The 14066-nt window shown below is 31.4% G+C and overlaps 1 pseudogene; it reads right to left on the bottom strand.

Annotated features, from left to right (window-relative positions):
- Positions 1 to 1458: 1458 nt before the first annotated feature.
- Positions 1459 to 6326, bottom strand: LOC114406875 (annotated as a pseudogene).
- Positions 6327 to 14066: the final 7740 nt, after the last annotated feature.

A 14066-nucleotide genomic window follows, 5' to 3' on the forward strand; every position in this document is an offset into this window, starting at 1 on the left:
ATGTTATTTAAATGGAACTAGACATCTCTTTCATTTCATGCAGTGGGCACAACTTGGGAAGGAAATTTTCACAATATATTTTGAGAATGTGAACTTGTGTTTAAACTAAATCAAACTAATATATACTATTTTTATCATATCATTAGTTAAATGTGGAATCTCTTGCATATTTCTGTCACACTGAGAATTAAATTAATATCTTCAACCTAAACTATGCAAAACTAAATATTCGTAGGTAATTTGATAAGGACCTGATAACGGGTAACTCGATAGTCCAACAATAATCGTTGAGATCAATTCAGATATTATTTTAGAATTTGAGCTTATAAGCCTATAACTCAAACTCAAAAATTAACTTATGAGTAAGAGTTACCTTCATTAATATACATCATTTTAATCTCCAACGCAACTAAAATTATACTTTTGGGCATCAAAGTTTAGAGGCAGAAGTTCACTTTCTTCGGTGGCATATTCAATGTTTTAAATACGCCACCCTCGAATTAGATAGGTTGGTAATAAGTTTGGTGGATATTGTTTATACTTTATACTTTATATGCTTGAATGGACAGTGTTCAAATATATAGTTGCTAAATTGTAGTTGTCCATTTATCAGTGTTAATTTGTAGTTATTCCTATAGTTGTGCGCTGTACTGCAACTCATCTGCGTTCATTAAACTCATGGATTTTCTCTCAAATCTTTTACACTACAAAAATGTGCACACAACAACAACAATTAATAACGATAACTTGGATACGACAATATCTCTCTTTTTACCTCAATATTATGAGGAAAATAATACTGAGCAAAAATATAATCCACAATGTCCCTCTTTCGTCCTCTTTTGTTACATCACAAGTTGTGAAATGTGAAATTAAGTAGTACTTTTTTATGCAAAATGGTTATTCCTTCGTGTGGCTGGCTTGTTCAGTGTGGAATAGTGGATGACCACTGCTTTGATATGAATTGCCAAATGCATCAGCATATATCCGATCCAAATATATGTCAAGAGCATACCCAATGGAGCAAAATAATAGTATTTGGTCCAATTTTACAATTTTTTTTTGGCAACCATTTTTACAATCTGACTCAACAAGCGTGAACTCTTTGCGTAAGTTTCCGTCTCATGGGACTGTTTGTAAGCTAAGTGCAGGCATTCACTCAAAAAGAAGGCTTGGAGCTGTGTTACTATGCATATCACAGCTCAAAGTCTTCTCTTTTTTGCATAATTTTTTGGGGTTTAATTATCAATTTAATCTATGTAATTACAACTTCCCATTTTAATCTCTATAGATTAAAACATCTTATTTTGATCCTGTAGTAGTTATTTTTTTTTATCTTTTGATTCTTGCCATCTAAAGTCATCTAGATTAAATGAGTCACGTCATAGTTTGTTTATTAGCATTTTTGTTTAAGTATTAACTTGGCCATAACGCTGGGTTAATCTTTTAAGATTAAAATTTAAAAATGAAAATATTGCACGTAAAAAAATAAGGAACAAAACAGACAAAAAGATAGGAGACCATGAGTGTTCAGCTCGTGAGTCTCCAGTCAACATGATTTTTGGTTGGGAAAATGTTTAAGATACTAATAATCCTAAATTCTGTTATAATAAACATAACAATTACTAAAATTCTGCATAAGTTGCCATGTTCTTTTTTTTTTTTTTTTTTCAAAATCGACGAGAAGGAGAACACGCATCTTTCTCTTGATCACAAATTGCGATTTTCAGGTTGTTAGCTCCAAGGGCAAAGCATATTCCAAGTTGCATTGACCAATATTTCATAATGGATATCTTGGCTAATTAGCCAAATCATATCATATATATTTATTGCCAATCTTAGTCAGAAGCAACTTGATCCAGTGCAGCTGCCAGCCTTCTTGACAAGTAAATTAGATTGATTGACTACTAGACAGTGTCCTGTATATCTTCCTAATAGTATCTGGAGTCGTTCTGCAACAGCCACCTACACAGGAAGCTCCTAACTCACCATTTATTTACATATGAGATAAAATCTTCATCTGTAACACCAGTATTTTGCTGAAAACACAACAGTATACATAACTCAAGAAATATCCCACAATATTTTCTTTAAAATGATTGAATCTCTAAGAAACTATCTCCATGCTATATGTGGTTTTTCTCAAAGATAAGGATGTGTACAATATGAAGTACTTATCAACTTTAACCAACCATCAAGTTCATAACTTGAAAAATACAATAAACTAGATAAACATAGCTTAAAACAGGAACATAACTTAAGGAATTAAAGGTTAGGTTAAGCGTATACTTTTAATTTTCTGAATTCATGTCCATGTGGGTTCCATTAATTTCTTATGATATTATGTTACATGCATTGTTTGCTATTGTGTTCCAAGAAATATAGAAAATTGCACAGGCTGAATACGATTAAATAATCACTAATCTCTCTTGACTATGTCCAACACATGAGTGCAGACATTAATTTCAAGATCACTACATATCTATTAACTTTCCATCATGTAAGGTTAAATGAGAAATCAGCCCAAAATTTGGAATAAAATTCAGAAAGATCGTCTTAATATTTTTCCTGTATTGGCCCCTATAATTTTATTTTTTAGTCCATGATGTTATTGTTTCAGTTCCTATAAAATTGTAAAGTTTTGATGAGTCCTTATATTAAAATTTCATTTTAGTCCTGCAATTTAGGAAACATTTGGCTATTTTCTAATCTCTATTAACACCATGTCATCACTAACCAGGACAGGGATCCAAATGAAACAAAAACATTTTATAAGGACCAAAACAGGAAAAAAAAATTAAGAGGACCAAAAAGAAAACAACCCTATAAATATTATAGGGGCTAAAAAACTATTTAAGTCTTTCCTTAAAATCTTTAGATGTACTTGTATACAATTATTAATAAAAGGATGTGAAATCTGTCATTACTTGATTCAAGCAGAATAATTTCCAAAATCCAATTTTCCAATGCATAGTGGTTCATTTTTTATATGATAATTTAGATACTTACATTCTATAATAGACCTTTCTTCAATTTTAAAGACAAAGTAGGCCTGCCTATCCTTTAAATTGTAATAGTAAAACCACATGAAATAAACTTACCACCCACTCCTTTAGGTCAGCATCGTAAGTTTCCCCACTGTTTGGATATATAACAATTGGTTTTGTAGTCACCTGAAGATATCATATGTGAATCAAGAATAAGTATTTCACAAAGACAAGTCCCATAACTATAATAATAATATAATAGCTTATTAACACTGACACATTTCTTACATGAAAGTAACACAAAAAAACAAGGGAAAATGACACTATCAACATTTCTAGAGACAAATAGTTTCACATTAATGTGAAAACTGTATCAGGGTATAGGTTAAGTACTTTACTCAGAGAAGTTTCCATTCATATAAGCCATCTTCATAAAAAAATAAAAAATAGTTGAAAGCTATTTTTACAATATCATGCAACTCTTGAACGGTTGAACCTATACAGACTTATCAAAATAAGCCATTTAACTCCATGAGTATTCATTATTCACCCTAATGTACATGACTAACAGATATATATAAGCCATTTTCCATGTGCATTTATTATTCACCCTAATGTACATGACTTATCAAAATGAAAACAACTTGGCAACGTGAATACTAACACTTTTAGAACTGAAACAGCAGTACTAATAATGACCTAAAAGAATAGGAGAGGTTATTAAAAACAAAAAAAGAATTTATGATGTGTAAAAAAATACGTTCAATAATTAGCCTACACACAACATATTTGATTGGAAACGAGAGAACCTAAGCTTTACCCTCTTAAGCAAAACAATTAGACCATGTATAAATCTTGGTGGGGTACAGTAGATTCCAACAGCGACAACTTTATTACCTGATTCAGCAATAGAGCCACATTCCATTAAAGAATCACCACTAACAACATTAACTCCATGAGTTAAAAGAAAACCATGCTGGAATCTTTATGTCCTCTTCTTCCAGAAGCTGAGCAAAAGCCTGCTTAGTCAATATAGTTAGATAAATTCGGGAGTCGAGACAAAAAAATGAACATTGCAAGTGAAGGCTTACAAATTTAATTGTCCAATACTAATATTTAGCTTTAGATAACTATTATTTTGTACCTGTTCCGGGATTTTAATTGATCATATATGCTTGAGTGAGTTACTCATTATAGTTGCTTTACTAGTGATTTTACCCTTTCACAAAAGCAATGGAAACTCCAGGATCGAAAAATTAATGCTTTGTAGTGGTCTAGGGAAGCAAGGCAAAATTTGGGCCAAATTTTGTTGAAAACTTCTTCACTCAAAGAAAACATCCATCAAAAGTTTATGTGATTCACATTTCATGGTAACATGGAACAAAAGCACATCAACCAAAATGAATTATACAAATATAACAGAATTTCTTCAATCATCAAGGATTTGATTTCCGTTCATTATCTAGATTTTAAGGTTATTGCACAAGAAATAAGAATGTCATTAGATAGCCTCGATTATAAGCAAAACAAGTTCCTTTGACTGAATTACCCTTCCTTAAAATATTCAAAATATTATTATGATTTTATTAATCTTCTCTCACTCATAAATATTAATTAAGGGTAAAGTTAGAAAAAAAATTATGATTCAATAATTTTTAAAAGACGGATGACACTTTTTACAGAGATAAAAAAGAACCATGGGGATAGATTTTAGCATTTGGCTGTCCAAAGCTTTAGGATACCTCAGCTTCAAGCTTATTGGACACTGTTTCAAATGCAAGCAGGTCAGCACTTGAATCTGCTAAAATTTGAACTCTTCTCCGAATTTCCACCGTGATAGCATCACCATAATCCCCACTGTTAGAAACAAAATATCAAGAAATGTGACACTAAAAAATATATAATATCTATCAGTGCTGAGAACAGCAGCAAAACTTTATCAAACCCCAACCTTTCTAAAATGTAAACGATCCTATGCAGGAAAAAGCTTAAATAGGTAAAAGCACAAGATGGACCTTGAAATTCATTTCATACAACTTTCTGATACCATTCCCTTTAAGAACAAGAAAGATTTGTACAAAAATAACCAATGCAAAGCTAAATACACGACCTGGGAAGCACAACATTTAATAATCATGGATATCATCTTGATTGTTAGTCAATAAATGGGCTACATAATAGATACAAGAAAACAAAAATCACAAACAATGCTAAGACTCAGTTTCGATAAATTTCTCCATAAGAACTTATATAAGAAAAGAAAATAAAAAGATAAAATGAATTGAACCTCTCTCAATATACTAAAATCAACTTATACACTTTAGCATTTGGAGAAATTAGATGCTAACACTTCCACAAAAGTTAAGTACATAAGTTGATTTTAGCATGTAGAGAGAAGTTCAATTCATTTTACTACCTTATGTTCATTTCCTATACTAGTGTTTACAAAAAAGGGTTTTTTTTTTTATCCAAACAGAGTCTAAATACTAAATCTTAATCATTTGATTCATTTCACCTGTACCCTGATCCATCGGCCAAATAAGCTCCATAGCTCCCCACCAATGCTGCAACCAGGATAGGCCGTTGCTTGAGGATTCTACCATCATCCTCCCCATCACCCGAACAGCATCCAGCACAATTTTTATCGTAAACTTCACGTGCCTCGAATGCAATTTCGGCACTCCTCTTGAGCAAGGCTTCACTCTCTTCATCAGAATAACCTTTGGCTTTAAAGCCTTGAATGGTGGCCTTTGCACAAACAACACAACTACCTCCACTTCAGCATTAGCAAGAAATTAACAAAAGAAATAAGACACTGTTCAACAACCAAACAAACTCACTTGGTAAGATGCTGTGATTATAATGTCTGCACCATTTTCCAGGTAATCAAGGTGCACCTGCTCCACTTAGTCACTCAATCATTACTTTGATTTTCAATTGCAAAAAAGAAAAAGAAAACAAACACATCATTCAATTAAGCTGAAAATATTAACATTGCAAGAACTGTTTAACAATTATATAAGCAAAAAAAAAAAAAATCAGGCTCGTCGAACTCGAAATGGCTAACATTGTGATGAAATGAAATCACAGAAATTTATTTGTTAAAGAGAAAATAGAACAAAAAATTGAGAGTCGAAACGGTGCGTTTGAATCGCGCGAAAAGGAACGAGAGTGTACCTGGCGAATCAGGTGAGGGGAGGAAAACAGGCATTTGGCGCTCCATAGGGGATCGTTGAGGTCGTCGCCATGGCGCTCCAGCTCCGTCGCGAGACCGCCGTCGATGACGGCGGAGCCGCCGGTTTCACGGAGCAAATCTGTTATCAACGACGACATTTTTACGCCGGAAAGAGGAACTGGAATTCCCGCATTTTTGGATTTATACCTTTATCTTCGAATTAAGGCCCAGCCCAATCTCTATATGGATACGTCATGGCCCAATCTCGCGCCTATAAGGCTATATATAACAATTAGTGATTTTCTTCCTGCACCAGCCACTTTTCTTCTACACCCAGCATGTTTTTTTATAATTTCAACATTACCCTTACATATAGCCTATATAGATTGACAATCCGTATGGGTCTCGAACCTGTGACTTTCAGGTTATTAGCACGATGCTCTAACCAACTAAGCCAATAGGTCAATTACGTTAAAAAATAATTAACGTCATTATATATAATACTAAAATTCCCAAAAAATGGATTTAAGATTCAACCACCCATTTTTTTAATCTTAAATCCTATTTTTGAGCTACTTAGAGACATTTTTTGGGAAAATGAGTTGACCAAATCCCCTTTGGGAATTTGCCAAGGGATTCTTCATTCAATTTCGAGCATTTTGACATATTATGGGCCTCAAACGGACATTCCTATCAAAAGTTATATGCGTTTGAAGTTAAAATTTTTTTTTTCCGTAAAAAGCATTTCGTCAGTACGAGTGGCGGGACCCGCCACGTGGCCGCCACGTGGACAGCAACTCGCCAACTCCACTGGCGAGTCCACCAGGCGCTGCCACGTGTCCAACTCGCCAACCCCACTGGCGAGTCCCCTTCAAAAACAGACCCCCCCCCTGGAAAAAGTTTCAAAACAGCCCCATTTTGGGAATTAGTTTCTAAAACTAACCTAGTTTGAGAAATTTGCCGATAGTAGGACTGATAATATCTTGAGCTTTGGCTTTTTAGCATGCATCTCCGAACTCCGATGATGAAATGGGGACACCACAAAGTAACGTACGTACAGTGTGCGGTGTGCTATCTATCTATCTCTCTCTTGATTCGCATAAAGTCAAAATATTTAGCAGCTTAACTTGGTATTTATATTCGTTTGAGCCAGACATGGAGGAACGTGGGACCATCACAGGTACCCATTCTACAGTATCTTGTGTTGGATTCAAGGGCATTCCAATTCCTAATAGCAGCTTCTCAAGCCTCATTGTTTTGTTTCACATACATACTAAACGGAGTTATGTGAAACAACAATTGTTGTCTATTGGAACGCGTCTCTTACTTTAGATCAAAGTTTCTAGGATGTTCATAGTACATCATCATTCGTGAATCTAAATTGATTCGAATAATTTCAATTGGATCATTTATGTATTAGCTGAATTAATTTGATTAAAATTGTTCATGTATAGATTGAATCACATGTTTAGATTTATAGATTCGATTGGAACCGAATCAATCACAATTTTTAGAGCAATTTGGTTTAACCTTAAATATTGTTAATATTAGGACGGTAAGTGTTTGAATTACTAATGTTAGAACCTCTTGAAATATTACTTTTAGGTATATTGTTATTTGTTTCACTTTTTTTTCATATTTATTTTCTCTGTCATGTTTATAATATTAATGGATCATATTTTGTTTATTTTTTTTCAGCAAATTTAGTTGCAACAAATCTGATTGTAGTAAAGCTTACTGTAAGAAAGTAGTTTATAAAAAATAATTATGATTCAAACTATAATAAATTCAATGAAAAATATTTTATTTTAATTTGTATTAGTTTATTTTAGAATATTATGTTGATGATATTAAATGAATCAAATTTATTAGTTTTAGACATTTGATAATATTGTGTTAATTGTATTGAATATTTGAATGAATCATAATATAAAATAATAATTCTAAGAAAAAAAGATCAAATTTAAATGAATAACCTGTTAGTACGAACCAAACAAAATGATTCATGAATAAATTAGGTTGGATTAAGTTTAAAAAAATTATAATAAATTTGACTAAAACTGACTCAAACCGATACATAAACAGTCTTAAAAATTCTAACTATTCGTTTATTCATCTGATTAATTATCAAACACACATTAAGGTACACTTACATGTAAGGAGCGGTAATTTATTATCAGAATTATGCACATTATCATGTCTAAATTAACTAGTATAAGATTATTCTAATTTTAACAAGTAACATTGAGTTTATCCTTCGCCACATAGGTGTGGAAGAACTTTGTTTCACACCATGATAATGAATTTATCCAGGTTTAATTATATATTTTAAGATTCAATTTTATCCTTTAATTATTAAAAAATTAAAATTGATCCCTCCATTATTTAAAACACAACAATTTCGTCCTTTCATTAATTTTGTAGAGTTGACTATTATCAACCTTTTTCTCTTCTTTTTCCAACCCTCTACCTTCACTCAAAACTCCAAAGGACACCACCTCGAGCATCGCACATTGCCATGTCACGCACTGCCCCGCCGAGCACCACCCACGTCATGCACTGCCACATCCACCACCCCCGAAACCACCAACCTCCACACCCAACCCAAACAAGCACCGTTGTGTCACCACCAACCTCCACGGATCACCCTCAGCCCAAACGCACCTGCGCGCGCCACCACCAACCTCTACAAACCAGATCCACAGCCACCACCCAGATCTGAAAATGAGAGTGGCTCTAGCAACGAAGGACAGCGAAACCCTGACGATGAAGGGCGACAATGACGGCGAAGCCCAGATTTGTGTTGTGGTGATCCATTGATTTTTTGTTAAGTTATAATAATTAAACTGGGGCTATAAATAGCCACTTTCTTAAAAAAATATATTATTTTATTAGATTATTTTGAAAATAAATAATAAATATAGTGGTAATTTTTAGGTGTCATTATAAGCTAATTTAAACAATCACAATTTACAATTTAACTGTAACCATTATCCTTGAAGGAAAAAGGTAAAATTGAAATATTTTAAATGATTGAGAGATGAAATTAAATATTTTAATAATTAAAAAGTTAAATTAAATCTTAAAATATAATTAAAGGATCAATTATATAATTAAATTTTTATCTAATCCGAATAAGATTTTCTATCATGGAAGATTAAGAAAGAATTACACCAGTAAAGCTCAAATGTACTCATCTCACTTAGAAATATAATTCCCTATTATTAGTAATAGCTAGTGAGTTTTAAACTTTTATGTATCGTTTAGGCTGAGGATTTTTTTTTTTCCTGTTTTAAGTTCTTTTCTATTTCATTTATAATTTAAAAGTATTATAGTTGACAATCATAACAATTAAAGAGAGACAGTTAGATCTGCGATTTGACGTTAAAGCCTTTATGATGAAATGACCCAACGAGGAACCAAATTTTCCACATTATAATTACTTTGCCGTCATTAGCGCCTCATCTCCCCCCAGTCCCCATTAATCCATTATTGAGGTCACACTTGGGTTACGCTTTCTAAATTATTTTTGTCTTTAGAATTCAAATTGTGATAAGAAATAATTCAATTATGATTTTATCAAACATATAGAAAACACTCAGTTTATGTTTCTAAACTAAGAAGAGCGTATTGAATTGAGATTTGAATGACTATAGAAACCTAAAAAAGTCTTGTACATCTTCCTCTCAAAGTCATATATTCTAATTCATAATATATGGGTAAATAATGATAATAACTTGTTTATAATTGAAGCAAGTACGTAATAGTAGATTCTACAATTGATAATTATGCAGCTTTTGGAGCAACGGTTCCATTACCATCGAAGTGGGAATTGAAAAAAATAACAATAATGTCGGCTTTCTCTCTATTTATTTCTGTGTTTTTCTGGGTGCATGTTTTACCATGCATACTTTTGCTGTAGTTACAGTAAGCCTTAGAAAAGAACCAGAAATGCCAGTTGTTGGATCTACTATCTACTTTTATAAAGTGGAGAATCCCTTTTCTCTTTTGCTAGCTAGCTAGACCATTCAGATCTTAGTATCACACCGGTTGTACCGCGAGCTCATCCATCCTCATCATGTCATGTTCGAGTGATTAAAAATGTTAAGCACAAAAAAGTATGAAAGATTTTGAAATTAAATTGTATAGTTTATTTTAATTATTTAGTTACGTTTTACCATATATTTATTTAAAGTACTTATTTAAATTTAATACACATACACATATCAAACATTGTGTTATGAATGTAAAAAAAAAACATCATAATACAATCAATCTAGTGTTAACTTTGGTAAGTATCCGTTCGGTAGAGTGAAAAGAAAATAAATTGAGATAACAATTTTAAACTAAAATAAAATATAAAAGTTTGAATCTCACATTATTTTACGTTTTTTTTTCTTTCGTTTTCACTCTCTTTCTAAGGCCTAAATGCTCATGATTTTTTGATTGACCCGATGTTTGAAAGTTTAGTTTGGTAGTGTCATTATATGGATTAAGCTTATCCTAATCCATATCTGTTAGTTATTATTATAACACTAGTGTGTATAGAGAATTAAAGATTGTTATATTTCTAGGTATAGTAAAAGGATGGAGCAATGCGGGGATGGTCTGAGTAAGAGGTGAGCTTAAAAAAATGTGAATAAGAGCAAATGCCCTGTTTGTTTAGGGTGTTTTTAGTGCGGCTTCATGCCCTTCATTTTATCAAACATTGCAAGGCTTGCAGTCTAATTGTCTAAACCTTATGCATTTTGTCTTGTGGCTAATCTTCTACCATATCGCATGCTTAAGGTTAGTTGTATTACTAGTTCAATGTTTTAGATTATCCAAAAAATGATTTTTTTAAGACTATTCATTTAAATATTTAATTCACCAAGTCACATGGGTTATCCTTAGTTGATAAATACTAAATAACATATTTTTAAAAGCATCGTATAATTCATAAAATTAATTTAAGCACTCACTTTAATAATATTAACATTGGATTGAATTTTTGTTTAAAATACTTAAATCTATATAAAATTTAAGACCTATAAAATTATAATAAACAACTCATATAAACAATTCTGCTTCATAAATTCTCTGAGTCAACTGTTGAGTTAATTTGTCAAAAGATCTAATTTTTCTAAAATAAAGGAGATTCATAAACTTTAAATAGTTGCATGTATATTGATGATGTGAAAGTGTGATACAATGATAGTGGACCCAATATTTGATTTCACACATTAATTAATTGGTGAAATGGTATTATAACATATAAGTGAAAGAACAATTTTTATTCCATAAGTTTGTTTTATGATTGAATTAGATTTAAATTTAATAACAAAGTGATATTAGATCTAGCTAGCTTCGTAATTAATTGTTATTAGACATACTAATTCACTTGTTTATTAGGTTGATATTGGACAACTCACAAATGTCTCTTGTACATTTTACTTTTAACATGTTTAATTCTAGACGTGAGGGAGTTAGAAATTTCATATTGACTAATTATGTCCAAAATAACATGTAATTAACGTGTGCTGGTCTTGTTGACGTTGTAACATGTTATCATGATGATAAGCATCTAAATGTAACCACACCCATAAATTAATAATCAAAACATTATCTTAGTACCATGGGCAGATTTTTCAAAAAAAAAAAAAGTAGAACAGTCACTACATCCTATACAAGGCGCAAAGCAGCATACAAACTTGAGGTGAAGTTAGAAAGACCGTGAATCCGTGATTATTATATGGTCTACGCGTGCCGTTGAGCTCACAAGCACACATGCGCACTTCATGCCATAAGATATAGTAAAGCAAAACCTTTATAAGTTAATAAATAGAATTGGAATCACAAACTTTTATAGAGGAGTTTATGATTATATAACTTTAAAAATTAACCTATAGCACATGGATCGGAAGATCATACTCAGATTTTATGATTATAAATCAGACCAAACTTAAGTTTACCAAAGCCTAATTTGACGTGACCGATTTTTATCCCTAAACAAAGCCAACAAGCTTAGCCCGTGTGGGAAGTGAAAGCTACGTACCCTTATTCACTGTCGTAAAAGTTGCGATTATGGGTTTGCTATTCCCTACAGAGCAAGAAATAAATATTCTCCTCTCCACTCTGATTTATAGGGTTTTTTTGGAGGCATATATTATGGGTTGGTCGCTAAGGCTTCATTAATTGGGTCTAAAAGTTTGTGGGATAGAGGTCATGGGTGGCATAGTTTGGGACTAGTTAAGGTCATTCTGTGAAGGAGGTATGGTTGTTGCAAAAGGAAGGATGCTGATATATGGTGGTTGAAGTTTTAAAATTAGATGAACTTGTAAAGGTGATATGATAAATTAAAATACGTTAACAAATTAACAAAATAAAAAAAGTCAAATGTGCGGCTTGTGACATTTACATTATTAATGTCCAATTGACGATTAGGAAGCGAAACTGTAATATCTATCGATTATATAAGAAAGTTTAATGTATTTTTTTGAATCAAAGTGTATTTATTATGAATTTTATTGTTTTCTTCTCTTTAATTCTCCCAAAAAAAAGATCTTCAGCCCACTACCTCAACGACAAAACTAAACCATTTAAATTTGAAACAAAACGTATTTATGTTTAGAGTATATATATTATTTTGTCACGACAAACTCGTGTAATTCTCGTAATGGGACAAAGGAATTTGCTGGGGCGGCGTGATGACATGAGCGATGTTGCAAGTTCGCCGTCCCTAGCATGTCGACCACACTTGTCATTTTCTCCCTTTACACCTCCTTCACTTACCTTGTTATTCTATATTTATATACCACTTTTTATTCAACTAATCTATTTTTTTTAATTTTTTAAAGCATATTTTGTTTAATTTATCAAATTAGAATAATTTCTGAATATTTTATTAATGGGTTACAAGTTACAACCTTCTTTTTATTTTACACTTTTATAACTATTAGAATAGTACGTGCTATGCAATTGTTAAGAATCACTATTATTAATAGTTATAAATTATTTGACTATAAAATTATAACAATTTTATCATTTTAAAATTAAATTGTTTTTAATAATTTTTAAATTACACTAAATTAGTGATTTTAAAAATACATTATCCCGTATTGGTAAAAAAAAGGGGTTATCTGCTTTAGTTTTGTTTGAAAAAATTATGATTTAAAGTTTTGCTTTCAAATTAAAAAATTATTAATAATTATATCTAGTTCATAAAAATACGTAAGAAAGATTAAGAATATTATTAAAAAAATTATATTATTTGTTAAATAATATGTTGTAAGTCTTGACGATATATAATTAGATAATACTAGAAAACTCTCCACAATGCACATACTATTTGTTCATATTAAACTACATTTTTTTTAAAGCAAAACCACTTATATCAATTCAATCAAAATCAAGGATTCCAAGTTAGAATATAATTATAAAAAAAAAAACTAGGCTATAAGCGAGAGAGTAATTGACGAATATATGAATTAAGTTAAAAATATCCTGTATGATCAAATCACCGCGTATTTTTTTTTTCATATTGTCTATAAAAACAGTAATTGACGAATATATAATTTGTTACACAAGTGACATTAGTTATTAAAAAGGAAGGGTTGAAATAAGATATAAAAATTATTTCTCAATTAAAATTTTCACTCTCTCTTTTTAGATTAACAATTCACTATTTAAAATAAACTTATTTAAAGCAAAAGATAAATAGTAATAAATAAAGAAGTTTAAGGAAGAGAAACCCGCGTGAGATTTCCATAAAATATCTTTTACAAAGTTTGAACAACACATGGATAACCCTTCCTTTGTGTTCAGAAATCCTTCCAACGTAAGAGATGGAGGGTCTCTTAAACAATTTCCTTTGAATAAGAGGAAAAAGTTTCTCTCTTTAAGATAAGGATATTACAATTCAAGAT

This window comes from Glycine soja, chromosome 3 (genome assembly GCF_004193775.1).
Source record: "Glycine soja cultivar W05 chromosome 3, ASM419377v2, whole genome shotgun sequence".
In the NCBI taxonomy this organism is placed as follows: domain Eukaryota; kingdom Viridiplantae; phylum Streptophyta; class Magnoliopsida; order Fabales; family Fabaceae; genus Glycine; species Glycine soja.